Here is an 18,152-nt window from a genome sequence, read left to right on the forward strand (position 1 = left end):
TTTGCCTCAACTACATCCCATTGTAGAGGGATCCTCGTTCCTCACCCCACTCGCCTTTATCCTCCCTTGGATCCAGGAGCAGATCTCTTCCACCCACGCTCTGTGTTTGGACCGTCCCAAGCCACGAGTCCATCTCCACACCTGTCAGCATCAATGCTGCAGATCATCGAGAGCTTCAGGTATCGAAGCGTAAATGTCCCCAACAGTTTGTCCTGGAACTACCACGTTGAAGCGATCGGCAAGAACGCTCAATGACATCTCAGACGACAAAGGATGTTTAAGAAAGAACTGCAGATGCTGGAAAAATCGAAGGTAGACAAAAATGCTGGAGAAACTCAGCAGGTGAGGCAGCATCTATGGAGCGAAGGGTCTCGACCCGAAACGTCACCTATTCCTTCGCTCCATAGATGTCCACCTGCAGCATGTCTGTGTGGACTATGCCAACTTCCACAGATACCCATGGAAGCATCAGGTAGCATCGCAGGCTGGTTTAGTAACTTCCAAAACCACAAGGGATTGCAGAGTTGAGTGCATCACACAGGCCAGACTCCCCACCATCGACTCCATCTAAACCACGCTGCATCGGGAACACAGGCAACATAACCAAGGAGCTTTTTCACCCCAGTCATCGTTCTGTGCACAGGTTGGCTGCCGTGGTTCCTAAAATATTGATGCCACTTTCTTCCATTGGGTGCAGAGAACATTGAAACAGCGGGAGTTAGTGCTAGTTCTGCAAGATGATTATCATATCACAATTTCACTTCTACAAAGACCAGCACCAGGAGAATTCTCTTTTACACTGATGTCAAAGCACGTTATTGTCACAGCTGAATATTTCCCTGAAATCTTCCTCCCAATTGCTCACTGGAGCTCGGAATTTCACAATCGCTTCCCTTCGGTTGGTTTCAGATGATTAGACTTCTTCACTGACTTGACACGATGCCTGTGAAGAAGAGACGGCAGGGAACGCCTCACCGCAGAGTGCAGACACTCTTCTCCACATCCAGAGAGCAGTCGCCCCCTTCTATTCCCCACCACCCCAGACCCACACACCCCTCCTGGAGAGGGGGCAAGAACAGGAGGTGCCCCGACCCAAAACGTCACCTATCCATGTTCTCCACAGATGCTGCTTGACCCACTTCCCTCCCACACCAGTGATCAGTGCGTTGATCGCTGTCCATTGGAGCTCGTGTGCGGGTCGGGTACCGAGGGAACGTAGGGACGAGTGTAGATGGGTGGCTGGTGGTCAGCACGGGCTTGATGGGCCGAGCGGCCTGTGTCCGAACGCACGGCTCTTTATTCTGCGTAATATTTAACGGTGGTGAAGGCACTGCTGACTCAGCAACTGCCAGGGATCTTCATGACTCAGCAACGGCCAGGGATCTGTATCACAGCATGGCTCCGCTTCAGGGAGGAGCTAAGCTCACAATGTGATAAACTGAAAATGGCTTTTTCATCAAACGCGCTCCCAGCGCTGTCATTATAGTCATAGAGTGATACAGCACAGAAACAGGCCCTTCGGCCCAACCTGCCCATGCCAGCCAACCAACATGCCCCTTCTACACGTCCCACCTGCCTGCGTTTGGTCCATATCCCTCTAAACCTGCCCTATCCATGCACCTGTCCAAATGTTTCTTAAACATTGCGATAGTCACAGCCGCAACTCCTCGGACAGCTTGTTCCATGCACCCACCACCCTTTGTGTAAAAAAGTTACCTCTCAGGTTCCTATTAAATCTTCCCCCCCCCCCCCCCCCCACCCTCACCTATCTGCCTCTCAGTTCCCCTACTCTGGGTAAAAGACTAGGTGTATTTATTTGATCTTTGGATCACGTGTAACATGACTGTAAACCTCAGCAAGATCACCGCTCCTGGAGTCAGGTCTACAAGCTCATTCCCCACCCCACTGCACTGACTCCTGCAACCTGACATTTGTCAGAATTCCAGTGATTCAGGATATATCCAGCAAAGTGCAGAGTTACAGGTGGTTACAGCAAGCAGATAAATTTGCACACCGCAGCTATCCTTGCTTCCCATTCTCCCCCCCTCCCCACCCATCCCACCCATCCATCCTACCCATCCCTCCCAGTCCCATCCAACCCCCCCCTCCTCCGAGACCTGGGATTAAGCAACGTACGTCTGGGGAGGGAAGGTTTAACGTTATTGTCGGCTCAGTCCCGCAGTGAGGCCGATCAAGCTGAACATAGACACAAAACGCTGGAGTCCTGCTGGGATACAGAATCCTGGCCGTTGCTGAGTCATGAACATCCCTGGCAGTTGCTGAGTCAGCAGTGCCTTCACCACCGTTAAATATTACGCAGAATAAAGAGCCGTGCGTTTGGACACAGGCCGCTCGGCCCAACAAGCCCGTGCTGACCACCAGCCACCCATCTACACTCGTCCCTACGTTCCCTCAGCACCCGACCCGCACACGCACTGATCACTGGTGTGGGAGGAAAGTGGGTCAAGCAGCATCTGTGGAGAACATGGATAGGTGACGTTTCGAGTCGAGACCCTTCTTCAGTCCGAATTGAAACAGCACCTGTTCATGTTCACCAGAGATGCAGCCTGACCCGCTGAGTTACTCCAGCACTTTGTGTCTTTCTTCGGGTTAAACCAGCACCTGCAGTTCCTTCCTACGCGTCTGGTCTAGTGAACCTGGGCTGTTCCTGGCATCTGTGTTGATCACGAGACTCTGCCTCGCATTCCTGCTCCTCACACAATGATTGGATTTAAGGGAACATTGGGATGAGAGCAGCAAACACAGATAACAGGCCGACCAACCCTGCCTGGTACAGCACGACGGGATTGAATACATTTGTGGCTGCTCCAACTCCAGGCTCCATTGCTGATTAATTCATAACATCTTCAAAGACTCCGCCACATTTATTTACCGAGTCTGAAGATGCTGTTTTGTGATAATGGATTGAACACAGCAAACATGCCCCTGATCACACTGCCAGCAGCTTCCTTATTCCTCCCTGCTGCTGCTGCTGTTCATGTTCATAAGGGATAGGAGCAGAATTAGGCCATTCGGCCCATCATCTACTCATCCACCTTTGGGAGGGCCTGGGATGAAGTGTGTGCACGTGTGTCTGTGTACGTGTGTGTGTGTGTGTGTGTGTGTGTACGTGTGTGTGTGTGTGTGCACGTGTGTGTGTGTGTGTGTGTGTGTACGTGTGTGTACGTGTGTGTGTGTGTGTGTACGTGTGTGTGTGTGTGTGTGCACGTGTGTGTGTGTGTGTGTGTGTGTGTACGTGTGTGTGTGTACGTGTGTGTGTGTACGTGTGTGTGTGTACGTGTGTGTGTACGTGTGTGTGTGTACGTGTGTGTGTGTACGTGTGTGTACGTGTGTGTGTGTGTGTGTGTGTACGTGTACGTGTGTGTGTGTACGTGTGTGCGTGTGTACGTGTGTGTGTGTGTGTGTACGTGTGTATACGTGCGTGTGTGTACACTATCTCTGGTTTTGATCCTGTGTAACAAGATTTGGTGAATCTTATTTAACAGAGTGCTGAAAGGCCAGATCAGTGGGCAGTGTCGGAAGATTTGCGACTCTAATCTGATGAACACATTTTTATATATTAAATTTGCCAACATTGCACAATAGATACTAATCCTGTCTGGGAAATCCCTCGAAGGAGCTGGCAGTTACAATCTCCACAATCCCAACATCAACACACACTTGTGTAGGAAGGAACTGCAGATGCTGGTTTACACCGAAGATAGACACAAAGTGCTGGAGTAACTCAGCGGGACAGGCAGCATCTCTGGAGAGAAGGAATGGTTGACGTTTCGGGTCAAGACACTTCTAAGGGTCTCAACCCAAAACGTCACCCATTCCTTCTCTCCAGAGATGCTGCCTGTCCCGCTGAGTTACTCCAGCACTTTGTGTCTATCTTCGGTGTAAACCAGCATCTGCAGTTCCTTCCTACACTTGGCCCGTCGTCTAAGTGGCTCCAGAGGTACTAAATGTCCACTGCTCCTTGTGGCAGCATGTACCAGATGTCCAATACCCTCTGGGTGAAGAGGTCTTCCTCACACCCCCTCTGCAGCGTAACATGTAGAGGCAGATTAGATCAGTTTAACCTGGTATCGTGTTTGACACGGGCAACTTTGGCCGATCTGTGTGACCCTCTTACCCCCACACAGACCCAAAGGGGGAACTCACTCTTGCATGTCCTAACTCACCCCACCCCACCCTGCCCCCCCCCCCCCCCATAACTCATCAGACCGTGTACGCCAGATATATGGCCGCTGTAAAACAAACCAAATCAGGATTCAGGTCACAAGGATGGAGATGGAGTAGGTAAGGTTGAAATGTTAATGCATTCACGTGGCATTTTGGTATTATCTGTGATTCACAGCTTGTACGGGCGTGACGTGCTTGGGGATATGATGGAGGCTCTGTTAGTGGAGCAGTCGGTGCTGTGTGAAGAATGCAACCATGATTATATTGAGGTAAGATATGTCCTCTGCTGCGTAATGAACTGATTGTCATTGCATTTACACCCGCTCTAGACGTAGTTAGAGTTTGTTTCTTGCCTTACTTGGTCTTCTACAGGTTTACAGTAAAGAGCACACTGGCCCTTCGCAACACCGCCTGGGTAGCTAATCAAACTCCCCACCATCGAAGGTCCATCACAGTACTGACCTCCCCACCATCGAAGAGATCTACAGGAGTGGCTGCCTCAAAAAGGCAGCCAGCATCATCAGAGACCCACACCATCCTGGCCACGCTCTCATCTTGCTGCTACCATCGGGAAGAAGGTACAGGAGCCTGAAAACCAGGTTCAAGAACAGCTTCTTCCCAAAAACCATCAGACTCTTGGACACTGCACGACACTGACCAGTGGACGGTGTCTTTGGTTGCGCTGTGGACTTTGGTTATGGACCTAGTGCAACTGTTATTGATTTATTGATCTCTCTATGTTGTATTTACAGGCTTGTTAAGCTGCAGAATGAAATAATGTCATTGGTCTGTTGCAGGCACATATGATAATTAAAACCTCTCAGCCCGGCACGGTGGTGCAGCGGTAGAGTTGCTGCCTCACAGCGCCAGAGACCCGGGTTCGATCCCGACTACGGGCGCTGTCTGAACGGAGTTTGCACGTTCTCCCCGTGACCAGCATGGGTTTTCGCCGAGATTTTCGGTTTCCTCCCTCACTCCAAAGACGTGCAGGTTTGTAGGTTAATTGGCTTGGTGTAAATGTAAAATTGTCCCTAGTGTGTGTAGGAGAGTGTTAGTGTGCGGGGATCGCTGGTCGGCACGGACCCGGTGGGCCGAAGGGCCTGTTTCCGCGCTGTATCTCTAAACTAGACTCAAGCCAAGCATTGCTGAGCTCCTCAGCCTTAGATGGCGGGGATGGGCTGGGCAGTCTCTCTCCATGCCCTGTATGTGGTGACTATTTCCATACCTTGTGTGTGCAAGCAAGGAATTTTAGTCTGACTTGAGTTTAGTTTAGTTTAGAGATACAGCACGGAAACAGGCCCTTCGGCCCATCGAGTCTACACCGACCAGCGATCCCTGCACATCCTACACACACTAGGGACAATTTACACATACACCTACAATTAACCTACAAAACCTGCACGTCTTTGGAGTGTAGAAAGAAACCAAAGATCTTGGAGAAAACCCTCAAGGTCACGGGGAGAACGTGCAAACTCCGTACAGACAGCACCCGTGACCGGGATCAGGATCTGCAAGAGCTGTGAGGCAGCAACTCTACCACTGCGCCACTGTGCCCCCCTTAGCTTGAGACAATAAAGTATTAAATAATGAATTCATTCCATAGTCTCTCTGGAGTCTCCCCCCTTCATCACCCAATACACCCTTGGCAATAGGAGTCTGAAGAAGGGTTTTGGCCCGAAACGTCACCTATTTCCTTCGCTCCATAGATGCTGCTGCACCCACTGAGTTTCTCCAGCATTTTTGTGTACCTACACCCTTGGCAATAGTTCCTCTCTTTCTGCACTTTCAAAGGATTTTAAATCTGTCTCCGCTACTGCCTGCATAACCTTGAGTGCCAAGGAGAAGGCCTGGTGGAGTTGAGACACTGCAACACTTAATGATCTCACAGTGACGGATCCCTCAGGGATGACTGATCGCAGCAGTCGATTGGAGCCAGTTTGAAGTTCAAAGTCTCGCTGCCGCAACTAACGTCCTGAACTGAAACAAAGGCAGTTGCGATGAAGGGAGGGCAGAGCTGGATATAATGAGACTGGGAAAATAGCACCGAGAAACACAGACAATAGGTGCAGGAGTAGTCCATTCGGCCCTTCGAGCCAGCACCCCCATTCAATATGATCATGGCTGATCATCCACAATCAGTTCCCCGTTCCTGCTTTCTCCCCACATCCCTTGGTTCCATTCAAGGACATCAGCAGTGGCAGTCATAAAACAGTCCAGTACAGCCTAGCATCAGGCCCTTCAGCCCACTGAGTCTGTGCCGAACATTATGCCAAATTATTCTCTTCTATCTGAAAGTGATTCATTCCATCTATTCTCCTCTAAACATGACTGCATTCAATTCAATTCAACTTTAATGTCATTGCACAAATACTGAGTATGGGTACATGGGTATCTGTGCCTCCACCACCACCCCTGGCAGCATGTTCCAGACACCCACCCAGCACCATCTGACCTGCTCACGTACTTTAAACTGTGCCCACTCACATTAACATTTCTAACCTTGGTATTCTGATCGTTCCGCCCCACGTGTGACTCACATCATTATATGTTGGTCTATCAGGTCTCCACGCAACCCGTGACATGCCTGGGAAAATCAACCCATGTTTGTCCAACCTCTGGTCAGGACACTGACCCCCCATATCAGACGATCCATCGTCGCCCAAGACGAGCGGAGAGCACAGGAGGTCGATACCAGGCACCCCCTGCACGGACACACAGCACCTCCACCCCGACTGAAATCCAGAGCCAGTTTCTTGCAGACAGTCCCACCTCTCCAGACAACCAAAGAAACAGCAAGGACCAACATCTGGAAAGATGAATGGAACCAGCTCAACACACGAGCCCACGACCGGATGGAGAGAGGAATCACTCCGACTGAATGCCTCGCCAGCGGGCACGACCTCCCATGGCCAACCTGGAAGACCCTCAACAGATTACGAGTGGAGCAGGGGAGGTGCAAAGTACTTATGGAAGCATGGAACTACAAGGCAGAAGACACATGCAGCTGTGGAGCAGTACAGACAATGTCCCACCTACTGGAGCCCCCAGGACCTGGCTGAACCGACCCGACCAGCTGTGACCTGCGCCAGGTACTGGCAGAACGACATCTGAGATTGCAACGGACTCGAAGAAGAAGACTGTCCGATTCATCTCTACCCTATAGTGCACACTGGACATTGTCTCCTAAACTGAGGTGCTACAAGGCTGAGAACTATAGTCTGTATCCACCAGCCACACTGAATATATTCATATCCTTTGATCTCTCCGCTGCTCCTCAACCTTTGATAAACAAAGCACCAAAGATGGACAAAGGAAGCTGGAGTAACTCAGCGGGACAGGCAGCATCTCTGGAGAGAAGGCATGGGTGACATTTCGGGTCGAGACCCTTCTTCACGGGAGAGGGAAACACAGAGATGAGGAAGGGCAAGGCGTGAAAACGAGTCACCAAAAGGGATGAGTGTTCAAGAGAAATGAAGAATACGTCATTGTTAGCTCGGGGAAGGTGAGAATGAGGCGTACTGAGATAAAATGTAACTAGGGACAGTCAGACTGGCCGGAGAACTAGGGTGGGGGAGGTAGACACGGAATGCTGGAGTAACTCAGCGGGACAGGCACAGCATCTCTGGAGAGAAGGAACGGGTGCCGTTTCGGGGACAGGGGAGTGGGCGGGACAAAGATAGAATGTAGTGGGAGACAGTGGGACTGGTGGGAGAACTGGGAAGGGGAGGGGATAGAGGGGGGGTAGCAAGGGCTACTTGAAGTTGGGTGTAAGCTGCCCAAACTAAATGAAGCATGGTGGTTGCATGGAGCGAGCTGCCAGACGAGGGAATTGATGCAGGTACAATAACAACATTTAAAAGACTGTGGACAAGTGTAGGACAGGTTTGGAGGGATATGGGCCTAACTCGGGCAGGTGGGACTAGTATGGATAGGGCAGCTTGGTCGGCAGGGGCATGTTGGGCTGAAGGGCCTGTTTCCATGCTGCATGACTATGTCTATATAAATACATATAGACTCTATAAACCCCCACCCACCCCTACAATCAGTGTGAAGGGTCCCAACCTGAAATGTCACCTATCCATGTTCTCCAGAAAGCTGCCTGACCTGTCGACTTACTCCAGCACTCTGTGTCCACCCTTGAGTCTGTTCTCCGTTCCTCTCATCTTCCCGACCTCCCCACGGATGTTATCTCCTACACGAGCAGCGTTTATTTATCAGAATTATCTCTGAAGCAGTGTCTTAGCAAAGAGTTTCTGCAAGTCCTGGTGCATCTACCATTTGCCATCACCTGCAGCACGCTACCTCTGACAGCTGGTATAATCTCTGTAGCTAGTCCGCATGGGCGAGGAAATAATCACAGTAACTCATGATAGAAGTGTCTAGAATGATGAAAGGTGTGGGCAGTGTAGACCCGGAGGCCAGCGTGGAAATATTACAGACTAATGGGCATGGGGCGAAGGTGAGAGGGGGGGAAGTTAAAAGGAGATGTGTGGGGCAAGTGATTTCACCGAGTGTGGTGGGTGCCTGGAACACGCTGGCAGGAGAGATGGTGGCAGCAGATACATGCCATAGTGGAGTTTCTGAGTCTTTTACATCGGCAAAATAAAGACACAGAGTGCTGGCGTAACTCGACAGGTCAGGCAGCTCCTCTGGAGAACATGGAGAGGTGATGTTTCAGGTTGGGACCCTGCAGACTGATTGTAGAGGCCGGTGGTGGGAGGGTTGGGAGGGGCGGGATGGGGTGGGGGGGGGTGTGGGGGGGTGACGAAAGCTGGAAGAGAAGGAGGGGCAGTGAAAGCTGGTGAGTGATAGGTGGATACAGGTGCTAGACAGACGGTTGGACAAAGATGGATGGTGTGAGATGGGCTGAGGATGGAAGCGGTCCAACAAGCAAAGACAACCAATCACGGAACAAGAGACAGGCCGACACACAGTTGGAGCCATCCAGCGGCAAATATCTGACCTCCAGGCAAGACTGAGCCACCCAACAAACAGTAACAGTGGCCTGGTTCCTTTATACTCGTTATCTTTTCATTCATTCTTTATCTCTCCACATCACCGTCTATATCTCTCCTTTCCCTTATCCCTAACCAGTGTGAAGAAGGGTCTCGACCCGAAACGTCACCCATTCCTTTGCTCCAGAGATGCTGCCTGTCCCGCTGAGTTACTCCAGCCTTGTGTGTCTATCTTCGCAGCTGGTTTAATCAGGGATTGTGACACTCTGGTACGGAGGGAGGGATGTTCTGCAAGGTGGTGAGCGATGTTGCAAGCGCGGCCATTATGTCTATTTGCCGATGAACTGAATGGCAGTATATCAGAGTGCCGATGTTGAGATAAGGCCACTGGTTAATGGGCTGATCAAACATTCTCCGCAGCTTGTGCAGTCAAGGCATCACACTGAACCAGTGGCGTCTGTGTGAGAGAGAACCATTCACACGCAGTAGATCTGGCAGCTGAACCATCCCACCACAACGAGAGGGTGGTCCTGACCTCCCATCTACCTCATTGGAGACACTCATACTATCCGTGATCGGATCTTACTGGCTTGACCTTGCACTAAACATTATTCCCTTTATCCTGTATCTGTACACTGTGGACGGCTCGATTGTAATCATGTATTGTCTTTCCACTGACTGGTTAGCACGCAACAGAAACTTTTCACTGTACCTCGGTACACGGGACAATAAACTAAACTGAACTAGGGATGTAGATGCAGATACAACAGAGGAATTGCCTTCAGTGGTGCAGCGGTAGAGTTGCTGCCTCACAGCGCCAGTGACCTGCATGCAATCCTAACTGTCTATGTGGAGTTTGCAAGTTTAGTTTAAAGATACAGTGTGGACACAGGCTGTTCTGCCCATCGAGTCCGCACCAACCTATCCTACACTCTGGGGGACAATTTACAGAAGCTAAATAACCTGCAAACCTGCGTGTCTTTGGGAGGAAACCCGAGCACCCGGAGAAAACCCACACGGTCACAGGGAGAACGTGCAAACTACGTACAGACAGCACCCGTAGTCAGGATGGAACCCGGGTCTCTGGCGCTGTGAGGCAGCAGCTTTACCCGCTGCACCAGCGTGCTGCCAGTGTCCATGAAGTGTGGTCAGTGCGGTCAGTGTGGTCAGTGCGGCCAGTGCGGTCAGTGTGTGTGGTCAGTGTGGTCAGTGCGGTCAGTGTGGTCAGTGTGTGCGGCCAATGTGGTCAGTGCGGCCAGTGTGGTCAGTGCGGTCAGTGTGTGCGGCCAGTGTGGTCAGTGCGGTCAGTGTGGTCAGTGTGTGCGGCCAATGTGGTCAGTGCGGCCAGTGCGGCCAGTGTGGTCAGTGCGGTCAGTGTGTGCGGCCAGTGCGGCCAGTGCGGTCAGTGCGGCCAGTGCGGCCAGTGTGGTCAGTGCGGTCAGTGTGTGCGGCCAGTGCGGCCAGTGCGGTCAGTGTGTGCGGCCAGTGTGGTCAGTGCGGTCAGTGTGTGCGGCCAGTGCGGCCAGTGCGGTCAGTGTGTGCGGCCAGTGCGGCCAGTGCGGTCAGTGTGTGCGGCCAGTGTGGTCAGTGCGGTCAGTGTGGTCAGTGCGGTCAGTGTGTGCGGCCAGTGTGGTCAGTGCGGCCAGTGCGGCCAGTGTGGTCAGTGCGGCCAGTGCGGCCAGTGCGGCCAGTGTGGTCAGTGTGTGCGGCCAGTGCGGCCAGTGTGGTCAGTGCGGTCAGTGTGTGCGGCCAGTGTGGTCAGTGCGGTCAGTGGGGTCAGTGTGGTCAGTGCGGTCAGTGTGGTCAGTGCGGTCAGTGTGTGCGGCCAGTGCGGCCAGTGCGATCAGTGTGTGCGGCCAGTGCGGCCAGTGTGGTCAGTGCGGCCAGTGTGTGCGGTCAGTGCGGTCAGTGCGGTCAGTGCGGTCAGTGTGGTCAGTGCGGTCAGTGTGTGCGGCCAGTGTGGTCAGTGCGGTCAGTGTGGTCAGTGCGGTCAGTGTGTGCGGCCAATGTGGTCAGTGCGGCCAGTGCGGCCAGTGTGGTCAGTGCGGTCAGTGTGTGCGGCCAGTGCGGCCAGTGCGGTCAGTGCGGCCAGTGCGGCCAGTGTGGTCAGTGCGGTCAGTGTGTGCGGCCAGTGCGGTCAGTGTGTGCGGCCAGTGTGGTCAGTTCGGTCAGTGTGTGCGGCCAGTGCGGCCAGTGCGGTCAGTGTGTGCGGCCAGTGCGGTCAGTGTGTGCGGCCAGTGTGGTCAGTGCGGTCAGTGTGGTCAGTGCGGTCAGTGTGTGCGGCCAGTGTGGTCAGTGCGGCCAGTGCGGCCAGTGTGGTCAGTGCGGCCAGTGCGGCCAGTGCGGCCAGTGTGGTCAGTGTGTGCGGCCAGTGCGGCCAGTGTGGTCAGTGCGGTCAGTGTGTGCGGCCAGTGTGGTCAGTGCGGTCAGTGGGGTCAGTGCGGTCAGTGCGGTCAGTGTGGTCAGTGCGGTCAGTGTGTGCGGCCAGTGCGGCCAGTGCGATCAGTGTGTGCGGCCAGTGCGGCCAGTGTGGTCAGTGCGGCCAGTGTGTGCGGTCAGTGCGGTCAGTGCGGTCAGTGTGTGCGGTCAGTGCGGTCAGTGGGGTCAGTGTGGTCAGTGTGTGCGGCCAGTGCGGTCAGTGTGTGTGGCCAGTGTGGTCAGTGCGGTCAGTGTGTGCGGCCAGTGTGGTCAGTGCGGTCAGTGTGGTCAGTGCGGTCAGTGTGCGCGGTCAGTAGTCAGTGGGGTCAGTGTGTGCGGTCAGTGCGGTCAGTGCGGTCAGTGTGGTCAGTGCGGCCAGTGTGGTCAGTGGGGTCAGTGTGGTCAGTGCGGCCAGTGTGGTCAGTGCGGCCAGTGTGGTCAGTGCGGCCAGTGTGGTCAGTGCGGTCAGTGTGTGCGGCCAGTGTGGCCAGTGTGGTCAGTGCGGCCAGTGTGGTCAGTGCGGTCAGTGGGGTCAGTGTGGTCAGTGCGGCCAGTGTGGTCAGTGCGGTCAGTGTGTGCGGCCAGTGTGGCCAGTGTGGTCAGTGCGGCCAGTGTGGTCAGTGCGGTCAGTGGGGTCAGTGTGGTCAGTGCGGCCAGTGTGGTCAGTGCGGCCAGTGTGGTCAGTGCGGTCAGTGTGTGAGGTCAGTGTGGTCAGTGCGGTCAGTGTGTGAGGTCAGTGCGGTCAGTGTGTGAGGTCAGTGTGGTCAGTGCGGCCAGTGCGGCCAGTGCGGTCAGTGTGTGCGGCCAGTGTGGTCAGTGCGGTCAGTGTGTGCGGCCAGTGTGGTCAGTGCGGTCAGTGTGGTCAGTGCGGTCAGTGTGCGCGGTCAGTACAGTCAGTGGGGTCAGTGTGTGCGGTCAGTGCGGTCAGTGCGGTCAGTGTGGTCAGTGCGGCCAGTGTGGTCAGTGAGGTCAGTGTGGTCAGTGCGGCCAGTGTGGTCAGTGCGGCCAGTGCGGTCAGTGCGGTCAGTGTGGTCAGTGCGGTCAGTGTGGTCAGTGTGGCCAGTGCGGTGTCAGTGCGGCCAGTGCGGTGTCAGTGCGGTCAGTGCGGTCAGTGCGGTGTCAGTGCGGCCAGTGCAGTGTCAGTGCGGCCAGTGTGGTCAGTGCGGTCAGTGTGTGCGGCCAGTGTGGCCAGTGTGGTCAGTGCGGCCAGTGTGGTCAGTGCGGTCAGTGGGGTCAGTGTGGTCAGTGCGGCCAGTGTGGTCAGTGCGGCCAGTGTGGTCAGTGCGGTCAGTGTGTGCGGCCAGTGTGGCCAGTGTGGTCAGTGCGGCCAGTGTGGTCAGTGCGGTCAGTGTGGTCAGTGTGGTCAGTGCGGCCAGTGTGGTCAGTGCGGCCAGTGTGGTCAGTGCGGTCAGTGTGTGAGGTCAGTGTGGTCAGTGCGGTCAGTGTGTGAGGTCAGTGCGGTCAGTGTGTGAGGTCAGTGTGGTCAGTGCGGCCAGTGCGGCCAGTGCGGTCAGTGTGTGAGGTCAGTGCGGTCAGTGCGGTCAGCGGGATTGGGAATCAGCCGCAACTTGGTCCAACCACCACAGAAGATAGACACGAAAAGCTGGAGTAACTCAGCGGGTCTGGAGAGAAGGAATGGGTGACGTTTCTGGTCGAGACCTTTCTCATCCAGAGATGCTGCCTGTCCCGCTGAGTTACTCCAGATTTTTGTGTCTGTGGACAATAACAGCTTGGCCTTTACTGCATCAGACAGGTCCTGAAACAAAGATCAGGCAAGACCCTGCCCAGAACACAAGGCCCTGGTCCTGGCAGACGACACTGAGGTAACAATGGCCTTGTCCACCAACACTCCCTCCTCAGTAACAGAGGTGCCAGCACAAAAACCAGATGACAGATTGTGGCTGAAACTGGAGTGACTCAGCGGGACAGGCAGCATCTCTGGAGAGAAGGAATGGGTGACGTTTCGGGCCGAGACCCTTCTTCAGACTGATGTCATGGGAGAGAGAGAGAGAGAGAGAGATACATAGATAAGGAAGTGTAAGGTGTGAAAACAGGGCAAAGGGGATGGAGATCAAGGGAGATGTAGAATAGATCAGTGTTCGCTGGGAGAAGGTGACAACAAAGCAAACAGAGATAAAATGTAGTCGGAGACGGTCAGACAGGGAGGAGAACTGGGAAGGGGGAGGGATGGAGAGAGAGGGAAAGCAAAGATTGGAGTTAGGGAAGTCAATGTTCATACTGGGGTGCAAGCTAAAAAAAAACATAGACAATAGGTGCAGGAGTAGGCCATTCAGCCCTTCGAGCCAGCACCGCCATTCAAATGATCATGGCTGATCATCCAAAATCATAATCCCATTCCTGCGTTCTCCCCGTATCCCTTTGAGTCCGTTAGATCTAGGAGCTATTTCTAAACGGCCTGTCCTAATTGGAGATTTTGCTGGTGTCATATCAATGTCGCCAAAAGATTTTGAACATTTCAAAATCCAGCGGCGACAAAAAAATGTTGCTATACTTTAAATAAACCCCGCGTGTCAATACGGCATCATGCCGCGTCACGTCGCAACATTTTCGGTGACCTGATACGTCAGTCAATTATGCCAGCAGTCGCCGAAAAAAAATCACCAAATGGGACAGGCCCTTAACTCTCTCTTGAAAACATCCAGTGAATTGGCCTCCACTGCCTTCTGTGGCAGAGAATTCCACAGATTCACAACTCTCTGGGTGAAAATGTTTTTCCTCATCTCAGTCCTAAATGGCCGACCCCTTATTCTTAAACTGTGGCCCCTGGTTCTCGACTCCCCCAACATCGGAAGTCGATTCACTTCTTCAGACTCTCTCTCTCTGTGATTCCTCCATTCGTCACAGAGGGAGGGCAAGAATCAAACACACCGCTGACTAATGGGCCTGTCCCACTTAGGCGATTTTTTGGGCGATTACAGGCGACTGCTGGGAAATTTTCAACATGTTGCAAATTTTTCGGCGACAGTGGCGACAATTTTTGTTGTTGTAGGTTGTTGTAGGCGGTTGTAGGTGGTTGTAGGTGGTTGTAGGCTGTTGCAGGTGGTTGTAGGTTGTTGTATGTGGTTGTAGGTTGTTGTAGGCTGTTGTAGGTGGTTGGTTGTAGGTGGTTGTAGGTTGTTGTAGCCTGTTGTAGGCTGTTGTAGCCTGTTGTAGGCTGTTGTAGCCTGTTGTAGCCTGTTGTAGGTGGTTGTAGGAGGTTGTAGGTGGTTGTAGGTGGTTGTAGGTGGTTGTAGGTGGTTGTAGGTGGGTTGTAGGTGGTTGTAGGTGGTTGTAGATGGTTGTAGGTGGTTGTAGGTTGTTGTAGCCTGTTGTAGGCTGTTGTAGCCTGTTGTAGCCTGTTGTAGGCTGTTGTAGCCTGTTGTAGCCTGTTGTAGCCTGTTGTAGCCTGTTGTAGCCTGTTGTAGGTGGTTGTAGCCTGTTTGTAGGCTGTTGTAGCCTGTTGTAGCCTGTTGTAGCCTGTTGTAGGTTGTCGTAGCCTGTTGTAGCCTGTTGTAGGTTGTTGTAGGTGAATTCCATTAAAAGTAGTCCCTGGCAGTCTCCTAAAGAGTTGCCCAAGTGGGACAGACCCATTACTCACATGGACGTGTGCAGCAATGAGCCCTCTGACAAGTACCGGAATCAGTGAAATATGGAGCCATCACTTACTGAATAATATAAACACGACACAATTAACAACCTTCATTACCACAATCAGGAATGGCCTGAAGGCAGACGCCTGGGTTCTGACTGCAATCATTGCTTATCCCCCCTCTTAGAGTGCTGGCACCATCTTCCTAATGACACAAGTGTCACTGCCATCCAAGAAAAATAGCTGCAACTCTCCAACCAGTCTCTGGAGATGAATATTGGAACTTTTTTATGATGCAAAATTAGCTGTCTCGGCTACCCTGCAATTTATAGACGTGAGAACCGTATAAATCTCACGAGTGCCGGCAGGAGAGTGTGCACCATGTTTAGTAATTTAAATCTTGGTCAAACTGTGTTTAATGCTGGATAGTGTGAGGCTACGGATAGTGGTGGACACTGGCTGGTCCATCACAATACTGACCTCCTCACCATCGAGGGTCCATCACAATACTGACCTCACCATCGAGGGTCCATCACAGTACTGACCTCCTCACCATCGAGGGTCCATCACAATACTGACCTCCTCACCATCGAAGGTCCATCACAGTACTGACCTCCCCACCATCGAGGGTCCATCACAATACTGACCTCCCCACCATCGAGGGTCCATCACAATACTGACCTTCCGAACAATGAAGGTATCTACAGGAGGCGCTGCCTCATAAAGGCAGCCAGCATCATCAGAGACCCACACCACCCTGGCCACGCTCTCATCTCACTGCTACCATCGGGAGGAAGGTACAGGAGCCTGAAAACCGGGACCTCCAGGTTCAAGAACAGCTTCTTCCCAACAAACATCAGTCTCTTGGACACTGCACAACACTGACCTCAGCGACTGTGATCTAACACGGACTGAACTTCCCCATCCCCCTCCCCCCCTCATCCCCTCTCCCTCCGTCATCACTGACGTATTTCACCATTGGTACATTTGGAACCTGCGACCCTACAAGACTGGGTGGGATGGAACAACAGATAGACACAAGAAGCTGGAGTAACACAGCGGGACAGGCAGTGTCTCTGGAGAGAAGGAGTGGGTTATATTCTCATATAACTGATATAGGAATAGATATAGGATCTATATATAGATAGAAGCGTCACCCATTCCTTCTCTCCACGGATGTTGCCTGTCCCGCTGAGTTACTCCAGCATTTTGTGTCTGTCTTCGGTTTAAACCAGCATCTGCGGTTCCTTCCTATACAGGTATGCAGTACAGTGTCTCTGACAGCCACTGATACACTACTCCAGCAAACACCTGGCTTAGTACACAAATGCTGAATCTCAGCAGGACTGTTTGACTGCTCAAACTGTGAGCTGTTGAGCACATTATAATGGCTCCTTTCAGAGAGGCTGGTGCTGACATTAAGCCGGTGGATAGCAGCCGGTAAATCTTCCTGGGGTCGGTAAGTGTTCACCACTGCCACTCACCATTCACAACCCATCAATTGTAAGATACAGCATGGAAACTAACCCGTACACACACTGGTTCTATCTTATCCTGCTTTCTCATCCCCTCCCTACACACTAGGGTCAGTTTAACCTACAAACCTGCTCCTATCTCCAGGGATCGGAGAAGAATTAGGCCATTCGGCCCATCAAGTCTGCTCCGCCATTCAACCATGGCTGATCTATCTCTCCCTCCTAACCCCATTCTCCTGCCTTCTCCCCATAACCCCCGACACCCGTACTAATTAAGAATTTATCTGTGGGCGGCGTGACTCACGTCGCAGCGACCTCTGCAGTCCGTCTGTGTTTTTATTATTTTTTTGTCTCGTTTGAATGTAGTTTTTATTTATTTATTTGTGTATGTGTGTGTGTATGTGTGTGGGTATGTGTGTGTGTGGGTATGTGTGTGTGTGGGTATGTGTGTGTGTGGGTATGTGTGTGGGTATGTGTGTGGGTATGTGTGTGGGTATGTGTGTGTGTATGTGTGTGGGTATGTGTGTGTGGGTATGTGTGTGTGGGTATGTGTGTGTGTGTATGTGTGTGTGTATGTGTTGTGTGATGGGTGTGTGGTATGTTGTGTGGGGTATGTGTGTGTGTATGTGTGTGGGTTGTGTGTGGGATTGTGTGTGGTATGTGTGTGGGTATGTGTGGGGGTAGTGTGTGGGTATGTGTGTGTGTATGTGTGTGTGTGGGTATGTGTGTGTGGTTGTGTGTGTGTGTTTGTGTGTGTGTGTGTGTGTTTGTGTGTATGTATGTGTGGGTGTATGTGTGTGTGTCTGTGTTGGGTATGTGGTGTGTATGTGTGTGGGTATGTGTGTGGGTATGTGTGTGGGTATGTGTGTGGGTATGTGTGTGGGTATGTGTGTGGGTATGTGTGTGGGTATGTGTGTGGGTATGTGTGTGGGTATGTGTGTGGGTATGTGTGTGGGTATGTGTGTGGGTATGTGTGTGGGTCTGTGTGTGGGTATGTGTGTGTGGGTATGTGTGTGGGTATGTGTGTGGGGGGCGGGGGAAACTATTAAAATCTATCCCCTGCATGGAGAACCCGACCTTTTCTCTGTCGGGTCTCCGTTGTCGTTGGGGCCAAGCACCGTGGAGAAGCCTCCAACAGGAAGGACCTGGGGCTCCAGTCGCGGAGCCTGTGGACCTGCTCACCATCGCGGAGCTGGCCGAGTTCGGAGCGGGAGGAGCGGTGGTGGCGCGCTGCTGCGACCCGACCCCGTGGATTCGGAGGCTTACCACAGGTCTGGTGGACAGTGACACCGGGAGCCCGCGGGTCCCTGCTGGGAGACCGCTTTTCGGGGCTTCCGCAACGGCGACTTCACCCGCCCGAGTTGCGGGGTTGAAGAGTACCTGGAGCGGGGCCTTACATCACCGCCCCGCGCGGCTTGGAATGGCTGTGGGACTTTGCTAGCGCCTGCCGGGGGTTCCAACAACAAGACCCGGAGCGCGGCCTTGCTTCACCCGGCGCGGCGTTAATGGCCGCGGGACAATTACCAT

General features: G+C 52.9%; 1 protein-coding gene across 1 annotated transcript in view; it reads left to right on the forward strand.

Moving 5' to 3' along the window:
• Window positions 1–18,152, forward strand: part of mtmr10 (myotubularin related protein 10) — a 902,395-nt gene that overhangs the window by 648,834 nt on the left and 235,409 nt on the right. The window lies entirely within an intron of this gene.

Source organism: Amblyraja radiata, chromosome X (assembly GCF_010909765.2).
Source record: "Amblyraja radiata isolate CabotCenter1 chromosome X, sAmbRad1.1.pri, whole genome shotgun sequence".
In the NCBI taxonomy this organism is placed as follows: domain Eukaryota; kingdom Metazoa; phylum Chordata; class Chondrichthyes; order Rajiformes; family Rajidae; genus Amblyraja; species Amblyraja radiata.